Genomic DNA, 12,852 nt, shown 5'->3' on the forward strand with positions numbered 1-12,852 from the left:
AAACTGGGAGTACCCAACATCCACCAGGGCATGCAAATGGAACGCTGCATTGTGATCCGAACACCAATTCCCTCTCAGCCTAACCATCTCATCTTAAACACCTCTATGGTCCAAGGAACGCTTCCTTTATTCTTTGCAATCCTGAGCATGAGATTCCAGCTGAGACTTTTTCTATTCCACCTGTCTGTTTTTAATTAAAATAAAATGAGGCTACCTCATTGCATCATGAAAGTTATTATTATCATTTATGAATGTCTTTCTCACCAATTTGATCTCTGGTGTGGTCATATACTTAGATTAATAGTATAGGTAATGCTTCTATTATAGAAAACATTATTTTAATTGATTCTTCTAGAAAAGGACAAAGACAAGGTCAATATTTTATCTGTGCATATATTTTAAGTAGAGCAGTTATTTTAAGATGACTATAATTGCAAAGTAAGGTGTAACATGAGATGGATGTAAAAGAGATTATTATTTGTTCCTGATTCCCTTTCTACTTTACAATAAATCAGTTTCTCCTCCTCTCTCTCTTAGAATGCCTAGTGGATGGTGAAATTCACCAAAAGTCTATCCACAGTAAGCTTTTCTTCATACTGTGTACACATTCCCTAGAATCTAGGGCCTAGATGATCAGATTCAATCATGGCTCCAATAATCTAAATGCCGAAAACTTCCCTATATCTATTTCCAGCTTTGACTCATCTGCTGAGCACCAGCCTCTCTCTTTTCTCTGGAAAATGTTTACATGTAGATATGTTTTCAACAACTTCACTCATCATACTCAGTCCTCAACTCATAACTTCTCCTGAATTCTTTATTAGCAGCATTTCTAGGTACCATCTCCCTCATCATTGAAGTCAACACTCCAAGTATAATTAATCTCTAAGTAGCATCCATTAAATCTTTCATATTTAGCTGAAACCGGTTTGGCTCAGTGGATAGAGCATCAGCCTGTGGACTGAAAGGTCCCAGGTTCTATTCTGGTTAAGGGCATGTATATTGGTTGTGGGCACATCCCAGTAGGGGTGTTCAAGAGGCAGCTGATTGATGTTTCTCTCTCATCAATGTTTCTAACTCTCTATCCCTCTCTCTTCATTTCTGTAAAAAAAATCAATAAAATATATTTAAAAAAATCTTTCATATTTACACTATTGTTGTCACAAGTCCATTTCAGGATCCTGTAATCTCTAGTCTGGCCACTTCAATAAACTCCAGATTCATGACCCATCTTTTCTATAATTGTTAGTATATTTGTTTAAAGCACAATTTAACTGTGTAACTCATCTATATTGTTCCCACCTAACAGTTTTATTGAAAAGCAATAAAAAAGCTAATTGCTTGTTTAAATGGTTTTACTACCTCCCTTTTGCCTTCAGGATAAAGTTCAACATTACCTATCATTGCATAGCAAACTGACCATAGCCAATTAATTAATACAGTGAATCCTAGGCTCTTCATAGTGAGCACTGGTAGTTTTACTGGTTAGAAGCCATCCTTTCAACCTCCCTAGGTTGAAAAGGAGGCACATAGTAGTGTAAGGATAGGGAACTAGACCAGTGGAACGAGTAGTCCAAACATTAAACTCACATATCCATGCCCACTGATTGATTTGGCACTGCAGAGCAGTGGAGACAGGATAATTTTGCCAATAAATTGTGCTGCATCAAGTGGATATACACATGGAAAAAAGAATGATTCTTTACCACTCCTGTATACTTCACTACCACCTAAATCAATTGAGGTAGGTAGCACATTTATTTATGTATTTATTTTTTTAAAATAGATTTTGATTGATTTCAAGGATGAAAGGAGAGGGAGAGAGAGATAGAGACATCAATGATGAGGGAATCATTAATTGGCTGCCTTCTGCACACCCCAGACTAGGGATCAAGTCCGAAACCTGGGAATGTGATCTGACTGGGAATAGAACTGTGACCTCCCGGTTCATAGGTCACTGCTCAATAACTGAGCCATGCCAGCTGGGCAAGGCTGCGCATTTAAATGTAAAACATAAAACAATAAAACTTCTAGAGGAGTGATTTCAAGTGTGAGGAAGATTTTGTGTATTGTTCTGAGATGGAGGAGTCTAAATGCAAGGACTAAAGAGAGACCTCCAGAAGCTAACGGTAGAACAGTGGACAGCCAGCAAGAACACAGGATTCTTAGTCCTATAACTGCAAGGAACCAACTTCTACACACTACCAGAATGATCTGGGAAGCAATTTCTGTCCGAGAGCCTCTGGATAAGATGCCAGGCCAGCCAACACTTTGATTTCAGTCTTGTGAGACCTAGAGAAGAGGAACTACTTGAGCCCACCCATATTTCTGAACTGTAGAACTGAAAGATTAAAATAAAACTGTATTATTTTAAGTTGCTAAATTTATAGTAATTTCAATAAAAACTAATCTACTCATTAAGAAGAAAATGGAGAAGTGATTAAAAAAAACAGTCAACACGTACTTAAAAAAAATAAAAGAGAAGCAGAAATGGAGAAATAAATTGTGATTAAGCCTTCCAAATAGACTCTGATAGAACAGGGGTCAGTGCACTATGACCCACAGGTCAAATTTGATGTGTGGCTGCCTTTGTAACTAACATTTAATTAGAGCAGAGCCAGGTCTATTTGTTTATGTATTGTCTAGGGCTGTGTCATGCTAGAGTTGAGAAGTTGTGAAAGAGTCCTTAAGGCAGCCAAAGTTGAAAATTTTTACTATCTGGCTCTTTAGAGAAAAACTTTGTTGATCCTGATATCAAAGATTGAAAAACAACAAACTGCATACTAATGTGGATGAATATCACAAACATATGGTGTAGAAAACCAGAAACAAAAGAGTACTTACTGAGCAACTTTGTTTATATAAAGTTTGCAACAAACTACTCTCTGCTTCCAAGTGTCAGGATAGGGGTGCCCTTGGGAAGTGATTCAGAGCTGGGTGTGCAGAGGCTTCTGGGGTGCTGGTAATATTCTCTTTCTTGGTATGGTTGGTGGTTAAATGGTTTTGTGAAAAATCCATGAAGGATGATTTTCTTATATTTTATGTATGCTATTTTTTTTTCTACCAAAAAAAAAAATTAAAACAGTATAACTTTACCCAGACATTAGTATATATATATATATATATATATATATATATATATATATATATATATACTTTTGAGGTCCATAGTACATTGACCTGAAACTCAAAATATCTTGTGTTTAGAATGTTCTTCAGAGACCATTGTAAGAACTAGTTCTTGCTCCTTGTCTTGAACCATCGGCATTGACATCACCTAGGAACTCATTGAAAATGCAGACTCTCAACCCCATCCTAGGCCTGCTGACTCAGAAAACTGTATTTTCATAAGCTCCAAGGTAATTCCCTTACAATTGAAGTTTGAGAAGTACTGTTCCTATGATTTTGCTATTTCACTGCTGCTTATCCTTCACAAATAATATATTCCTAACTGGTCATAAATGCACTTCTTGGCAGCCCACACTACCCAAACTTTTCCCGTGGACCTGGACAGGACTGCTCTGGAAGCAAAGATGCTTGTCCAGGCTTCTGGGGCTAAGTAAAGCTGTCTGGTTTCTGCAGTAGTCTGTCAGTTTTCAGAAGATACTAGGGTCTATATTTCTCTAATTTGCATTTGGATAGGTAAATGGATCCTGGATTTATCTTTTTAAAAATAATAATAAAGGGAACAAACATGAGAGGTTTATTGGTAATGAACATACCAGTTTCTTTTTCTGTCACCTTACATTTCAGACCTCAGGGGGAATATAAACATATCTGAGGATTATTTTTATAACCTCACAGGGTCACTTTTTTATCTTTGGAGAGTTGACTGAAATGAGAAAAGTCATCTCTGGAAGAGTAAGTTCTCCATCATGTAGTAAGTAGAGCCATATTTTCTTCTCTAGTAAATTGACGAAAGGTCATATATCAAAAAACTAGAAGTAGGAAAAATAATAATGTTCTATGCCATTAGAAGAATGAAGAAATGACCCTTATCTTATGCAAATGACTCAGAATCATGTAGATATTATAGAATTGTACACCTGAAATCTATATAATTTTATTAACCAATTGCTGGGGATTCTTGTCCCAGCTTTTCAAAGGGTTCAGCAATCTGGAGAAAGGGGGTGATACATAGATTCAAGAAGGTGTCCAAAGACAAAAGATAATTTTGAAAGGTATTAGGGGTCAGAGGATCTTCAGCTAAAGGATCTAAAAGAACTTTGTCTAGGACCCTTGCTTTTATTATCACAATTTGTCCCAAGGCAAGGTGGAGATATTCACTTCAAAGGGTATGGTTTACAGAAAGCATTGTCAGAGTGGGGGAATAGCCTACAGCTGTTCAGGTGTTTGTCCAATAGGAAATAAAATGCTGGCAGCAAACAATCTTATTCAGGTTTGGGGAAGTGCTGTTTAGTTTTCCAACACGTAATTACATTTGACTCAACCCTTGTTGAGCTCCCCAGCCTTCACCAACCTTTTGATGAAACTCTTGTAATTATGACATGCTGGAATTGGTTCCTGGCAACCAATGTCATCCCAGTAAATTCAATACAAATGTTAAAAGAAAGGTACCTGGACTTGCTAAAATATTCAGGTGCACCTGTAAGGACAGAGTTTGGACTTCTTCAAATATGCAGAGCAGGTTGTAGGAACTACTTAGTGTCAGTTGCTGATGGATGGATGTTTACAGAGTACCTGGGCCCCTTTGGCTGAGGTATGTGGCTTTAATATTTGTCTGTGTCTATGACAGTGTTTTGTTTTCAACTTGGTGTGAGGGTGAAGGGGAGGTATATTTAATCTACCTACAGGGTTTCATCAGGTACCATTTTTTAAAAAGGAAGTAACTAAGAGTTGTTCATGACCAACTTACTAATGCCAGTTTTCAATAATTTAAACATTTTTTATTTGTATGCATTTTTCACTTCTATCAGTGTAATTTTTACCAGTCTATGATGTTTTTTTGAGGAAAAATAAAAATATTCAGACACTGGAGCCAGAGGCCATGAGTGACATGCACTTTTAGCAATTCCCTAGGTGACAATAGCTATCATTTCCCAATTTGGTTTCCTGATGCATTTCTGCCTACTTAGGCTTATCCCATTAGTCTCCATCTGTGGGGATATGAAGATTAACCTTGCTCAGTGTTATGTGGAAGATTTGAATTGGAGATCAATTTCCTTTAGGGAAGAGACTATCAATCAATGTCAACCTTTTATTTATTCAACACCCACTGTATGCACAGTAATGTTCTGAGTCCTCAGAGAATTATCAAAATTATGTATGTATTGTAGACAATGATCTCCAGAACTCATGATCTATGTGGGCACAGATCACAAAAGGGTGTACTTAAATTTGTTATCTGAAAATACAACCTTTAGTGACAGCTGTCTGTAGATTTACTGCTGAGGGTTCTGACTCGTGACAAATCCCACGTTCTTTAAAATTCTCTCATTTTTCATTCCTTTCTTTCTGCATCCCTCCATTTCTCTCTTCCTCCACCTTTTCCATCCTTTTTTCACTTTTCCTCTTTTATTCTCCCTTTCATCATCTCGCACTCATTTCCCTTTCTCTTCCCTATATCCCACTATACCTCCCTCCCCCCCTCCCAACCTCCTTCTCTCCCTCCCTTCCTCCCTTCCTTCTTTCTTTTGTGAAAACAGTTTATTTTAGTGTTTCCCCCCAGGATAGTGAAGTGTTTAATCTACTGCTTTTTTATTTGTCTTTACATCATAAAGATTAATTGGTTTTCTTTAAAAACACGTGACAAGTGTTCTGTCATCTCCCAGAATGTGACTGTGGGATACTTCCTTTACCAGGTATGAGGCCATACTAAGGACAATTGGCCTTTTATTTTTCACTGAGCCTAGGTAAATTTCCTAAGCCTAGATTTACCTGAATCCTCTTTTCCCTCATCTTGCTACTTTAAGACCCAGGCATTTTGAGGTTTGACTCTTGGTTCTGCCACATTCTGACTCTAACTTATCTTAACCCCAATTTCTTCAAACACAGAGTAGGAAACATAATGTTTAAAGAATAATATGTATAACATTCTCTCCAACTTTGGCTACTGTCATCACCTCTGCTTTCTTTTTTACTTTAATTCTTGGTTTCTGATTCTATGAACCCTGGACCTGCCACTGGTGGGATCTGCCTATATTCATCTATCAAGTAGCAAATACAGGTATGTCTCCTGACCTCAGGATCACTGCATTCACCAGACAGCTCAACTCTACACACACACACAGATACACACACACACACACACACACACACACACACACACACACACACACGGCTAGATGGCTCTTTCCCTAATCTGTACCTGAATACTGTGGTCATGTATGCCAGAATTATTCACTTTAATTTGGAAAGTAAATACTTCTTCTTTTATTTTCTCTCAATAGTTATATGCTCTGGAATCATACCTACTTTTATTGGGAATATTTAAAAAATCCTAGTCATCAAAGTGCTTAAGAATTTAAGACCTGAAGTCAGAATGAGTGGCTTCAAATCCTGGCTTTGCTACTTAGTAGCTATGTTAATTTGGATAAGTGTTTTAACAGTTTGATAACTTAGTTCCAACCCACCTATTTATCTAAAGATGACAGGCCTCCTGAAGTGGAAGAAACAGAGTGTGGGCAGCTGAGACATACTTTCAAATCTTGCCTCTACCATTTATGGAATAAACAACTTTTAGAAATATCTTTGAGCTTATGTTTCTCATACGTAAAATGGGATAACGATGCCCAGCAAAGGATTGTGATGAAGATTAAATGAGGTAAACTCTTTTTTGTGTCATCTTGGTGGTAATCAGCTGCTTCAGGATGAAGCTGAACATTCCTTCCCAGCCAATGGCTGCCAGAAACCCATCTGACTGGGTGATGAATGAAAACTTCATTACTTTATAGGAAGGGTATGGACACAGAAGTTGCTGCAGATGTGCTGGGTGAAGAGTGGAAAGATTGTGTGCTTCAGATTAGTGAAGGGAATCACAAAATTTCCCCATGAAATGGGCTATCTTAACCTATCACTGTGTTGGACTTCTCTGTTCTGTTGGTGCTGGCTCATTTGTAGTCATTGTGGCTGTTGGGACCTGTAGGACCTTGAAGTAAATTCTAACAGAAGGTCAGAATAAGTGTCCAGATATTTTGTTAGGAACCTGAAGAAAATATATTGCAAAAAAATAGATACAGACCTGTCCCCCTCTGCAGTTTGCTAGACCAAGCCTTAGTTCAGTCAGCCTACAAATGGACCAAGCTACATTTATGGGCAGTCACCCCTACCTGTGAAGGCCTAAGGCAACTGGAAATAATTTAGAAATGTTAGTACCTTCTTTGCTGCTGTTGAGTTTTTTTCAGTCACACTGTAAATATTACAAGTGTCATGGTTTGATTGTGAATTCCCCACGCACATGTATTAAAAATTTGATTTTTATACAGCATCAAAAGATGTGTTGCAGTCCTAACACCCATATCTTAGACTACTATCATATTTGGAAATAGGGTGTTTACAGAGGTAATCAAGTAAAAATGAGCTTATTAGGATGGGCCCTAATTCAATGTGACTAGTGTCTTTCTAAAAAAATGGAAATTTGAACACAGAGACCGAAATGCAGAAAGGAGAGACTATGTGAAGATACCCGAGGAGAAGACGACCATGTACTGTAGTGATCTATGTACAGTGTAGAAATACCAAGGGTTGTTGAAAAACACTAGCATCTAGAAGACCCCAGGAAGGATTTTCGTATAGCCTTCAGAGAGAACGTGGCCCTGTGGGCTATATGATTTTGGTTTAGGCTCTAGGATGGTGAACTATTGATCTCCATTGTTTTAAGCCACTTAGTTCTTGGTTTTTTGTTAGAGCAGCCCTTGGAATCTTATACAATAAGTAAAGGTAAAAATGAATTCAGATGATGTTCTACAAAATTAACCTAGAGAGGGGAAAAAGAAAACTGGGAGAGGAAATTCTAAAACCAAATAGCTCTTTTGAAAGATTCTTTTTATGAATAAATGTAAGTACACAAATGCTTAAAATAAAAAGCTAAAGACTTCTTTGCTTAAAGATGTCATATTTTCCAGCATGCAATGAATGGAACTTAACTTAGAGCTGTTTATAGAAATGTGCTTTTCCCTTCTAAATCATTAAAACATACATTGTTGCTTTTTATGTTAGTTTTATGGTGCATGTCAGAATTTCAAATTAAATATTGTTTAGATGCTCATGCACCAACAAGTTTTGTTTCTCAAGGAGACATATGACTGGGTGGAAGAATATCTTTTATGCCAAAGCAGTGAATCCTTACTCATGGCCAAAATGTACTTTGCAGTAGAATTTTATTATTATATCAAAATATTTTGATAGGCAAAAGACAGACTATGTATTCAGAGAGGTGCCTGTGTTATAGCAACCTTAAAAGCAAGCACATTGCCAAATGTCAGACACTGCCTTTTTAAACATGCTCATATCTTTTGTTTCATTCTTTGCTTCTGTGTCAGTAGACCTGGTAGTGCTAAATGCAAGGGACCTGGGAACCTTTTCATATTTCCCCTCCTGATAGCCCCAGATGAAAGTGTACATGCTAACTTTGCTGAGCTCTTTCATCAGTTCCTGAAGTTTCTGCAAAAGCATGTGGCTGACCAGGAAACTGGGTCATGCAATTGTTCTGCAATAAAGATGATCTTTTGAAGTGTCTCAGCAGCTGCCTACCTTGAACAGGAGTCCTGTGGATCATGCTCTTCACAAATTGAGCCTCGGGGCTCAGATATTTCTCCTGCTTTAATAACAATAACAATAATAAAAAAGACGTTGCCTTTTCTTCCCCACTTGCCTTCAGGCTTTCTGATTGATGAACCTAGTCACTTAAACAGAGTTTTAGAAATTGCTTTAAAATATACAAATACTTCCTGAAATATATTTGTAAAGGAAAGCTGTCTCTTGAAATTCTGAAGCTAGTACATAAAAAACATGGCCATGTTGCCATAGAATACCCACCACTGACTTGGGCAGAATCTCTAATAAGTAATTATATTGAGATTTGAATAGGATTTAACCTTTCAGAGTCAGAGATATTTTCCTGGCCTTAGGATTTCCAAACCCCTACCCTAAGCACCCAATAGAGGCATTTCCCCCTTAATTCCCAAGTTAAGAAAGAAATAAGTTGTGGTTTTCTTTTGATATAAACTGACAATGTTAGCATATTCAGAGTGAAATATGTACAACTCCTCGGATCAGATAGCCTTTAACAGGGACATGAATTATGAATCAATGAAAGAAGCTGTCATCAGCTATGTTACCTTGATATTAATAGCATGAACAGTCAGTATTGAATGTATCCGGGGCACATTTGCCATAAAACCCCTCTTATCTTTCAAGAATGAGATAGAGACAAAAGGCGAGAGAGGGGATCAGGATAGGAGAGTGGGCTGGACAGTTTGAGAGATAATACTATTTATGAGGACACCTTTAACATCTAGTGGAATTCCAATAACTCACTTGTTAGAGTCCCCAGTTAACGCCGCTTCACTCAGATTATTCAATCTGAGCCAAGAGACATCATCACTAGATTAACCTTTGTTGTCTACAAGGGCCAGCAGCCTATGGCCTGTTGCCTCTTTTTGTATGCCTGGCAGCAAAAATGGTTTCTATCTATTTACATAGTTGAAAACTCAAAAGAACAATATTATTTTGTGACATAAAAATTAGCATAAAATTCAAAAGTCAGTGTCCATAAATAAAGTTTTATCAGAGCCTAGCCATGACTATTCCTTTATGTAATGTCTATGAATGCTTTAGCATTACAATGGCAGAGTTGAGTAATTGTGACAGAGGCAGTATAATCTAGAAAGCCTAAAATGTTTACTATTTATACCTCTGCAGAAAAATGGCTCACTGACTTCCTGTATGTTCAAATACATGCATTTATACATTTGCACATGTGTGTACACAAAGATGTAAATCTTTATTATCTTCCTAAAAATTTTTTTCCATACAAAAGCAAACCTTTCCTGGCAGATTTTCTTTCTTCTAATCAAAGTAATGTAAGGCCTGAATCATAACAGCTGTACATCTCTATCCTCTTATTCCATTTTCATAGTTAAAAACAACATTGGTCAGATACACCAAGAGATGCTTTATTCTATGGTGTGCTTACCTTGATAAAATTCAAAGTGCTTGATATGTACTGTGGCAGGAAGGGCAGTATATTCACCCAGAGTCTGGACCATAAAGGTATTTGGTATCCCTATATATCAACTTCAAAGGTGATATAAAATCTTAGTAGTAAATATACTAAAGCTTTAACTTCCCATCTTGGGTGGCAGAATTCATTTCCTATCATCTGTAGTTAAAAAGGGACTTAAATCCAGGCTTTCAGCTGTGAATTATTTAAGCTATGCGTTAAATGAAAGTTCAAGGAAGAGCTGAAAGATCATTACTTCCAGTGGGAACATTTTGATCCTAGAATTGAAGACCCTTTCATTATTTGTTATAAAGTGACAAATAGGAATTTGACTGTAGCCAAGTCAATTCAATTTGGCAAATGTACCTCAAATGGTGTGCTAAGGAATAAAACTGGTTTTTTTTTCCTGGTTCCTGGCGTAGAATTTCATAAACTCCTGGAATTTTCATGATAGGAGTGTCTTTCGTTATTCATAACAAGTCCCTTTCCACCATATCTTTTTTAAAAAATTTTATTGATTTTTTTTTTTTACAGAGAGGAAGGGAGAGAGATAGAGAGTTAGAAACATCCACGAGAGAGAAACATCGATCAGCTGCCTCCTGCACAACCACTACTGGGGTGTGCCCTTGATTGAAATTGAACCTGGGACCCTTCAGTCTGCAGGCCGACGCTCTATCCACTGAGCCAAACCGGTTTTGGCCATACCTCAGTTTATGCTAACAAACTGAGATATGGGTGGGTCCCTACATGGTTTCAAAGGAGGGGCCAGAAAAACCAGGGTTTGAGGGTTGGAGCATTGCCCCCACCTTCCAACCTCCCAATCTCTGGGAGTACCGAAGAAGGGGAACCGGAGCTTGAATTAAGACCTGTGGCCAGTGATTCAGTCATGCCAACCTAGTGAAACTTCAGTAAAAACCCTGAACAATGATACCCAGAGAGCTTCTAGGTTGAACATATTGTGTAATGTGCTGGGAGGGTGGCACAACCTGAGTCCACAGAAATGGACTCCCTGCATGCCTCTTCCCCAGAGCATTTATTTCTTGCATCTGGCTGTTCTTAAGCTGTGTCCTTTATATTAAAATGTTAATTGTAAGTATAGTGCTTTCAGTGAATATTGTAAGGCATTCCTGTAAATTACCAAATCAGAAGGGTGTTGTGAGAACACCTGACTTTGTATCCAGCTAGGCAGAGGTGCAGGTAAGGTAGCCCGGGGACACCAGAGACTTGTGGCTAACATCTGAGAGAGAGCAGTCTTCTGGATCAGAGCCCTGAACCTGTGGGGATTGTGCTAACTCTGGGCAGATAATGTCACAATTGAATTGAATTGTTGGCCATCCAATTGGTGTCTTGGAATTGTTGCTGAAAGGCATATGGTGACTGTAGGCCAAGTTCAGTGCTAAGTACTGGGGATAGAAAAATGGGTAAGGCAGTGCTCACAACTTCAATGTGTAAACTCTTCACATTTAAAAAATATGATCTTAGCATAAGAGGGTAAACTTCCTCTCTTAAGAAAGGGGTGAAAGGAATAAAATATAAGGAGGAAGCACAAGCTCTTGGTTTTGGTGTTCATGGATAAACACTTTGTGACCTGTGAAAGCTGGGGCTCTATCCTATAGCCATCCTGTAATTTTATTTGTACTAATTAATTCTCATGTTATTGAGTTTGTCTTCTTGGAATGTCCTTTGGGGTAGTCTTCTCTGTGGGATTTGTAGTAGGTGAAACTATTGGACACTAAGAGAAAAGGAAATGTTTTTTTTCAAAGTGAGTGGGTCCAGAAGCCCTCACTGAACTTCATTGAGTGTCTGAAAATTTGTAAAGGGCAGTATCCTTCCTAATGAGAAGTTAAACCTTTGGGCTGGAAAGCAAACTGAGCAGGGTGGGTTATATAACCTTGTGTAAAGAATGGAAAGCCAAGATGTATGGCCTGGACTCTAACTGCTATCTGGATAAAGACAGCATTATTAATTCAGTTTCCAGGATAACATAGGTAGGGTTGCAGGGAGAAGTAAGGGGGGTCAGGGAGGGAGAAGATGTTGACTAGAGAACAAAATGACCACAGCAACAAAGCTGCCAGGAAAGGCTGCCAAGGGGATTGGGTCAGTACCATTCTAGCTGTTTTAAGCAGTAAATAATTTATTTCCAGGACTTAGGTGCTTATGAAATTGCGGTTGGGCCGGAGAAAGTAGGCTCCAGATGAAACCTCTCAGGAAGGGCTCTCAACACAATATTATAGAAATAACACACCCAGGTAGCAGTCATCATAAGAGAGCCAAGGACATAAAACAACAGTGGTCCCAGTGATGGCTCTAGGATCACGGCACCCCAGCTGCAGTCCATGATTGAAGAAGGCCACCTGTGCCTGAGAGAGCTTTCAAGGTGAGGTGGTCACAAGTAATATTTCTAGAACTTCCCCCTTCCTAACACCACAGTCACAAACACAGATGCTGATATCTGCTCTTTTTCCCTCATCTCCAGGATGGGATGGTTAGAAACAAAACTTTGGGAAATCTATACTCACCCAAGTAGAACACAGAGGAAGAAATGTCAGGATAAAAAACCCACACACAGAATGGCAGTAAACTGAGGTCAAAGGTAACTGAAAAAGCAGCAGACTTGATGGTAAGAAGAGCCAGCCTTCAGCAAGCACATTAAATAATTTTATTAAATA

This window comes from Pipistrellus kuhlii, unplaced genomic scaffold, assembly GCF_014108245.1.
Source record: "Pipistrellus kuhlii isolate mPipKuh1 unplaced genomic scaffold, mPipKuh1.p scaffold_m20_p_12, whole genome shotgun sequence".
Lineage (NCBI taxonomy): Eukaryota > Metazoa > Chordata > Mammalia > Chiroptera > Vespertilionidae > Pipistrellus > Pipistrellus kuhlii.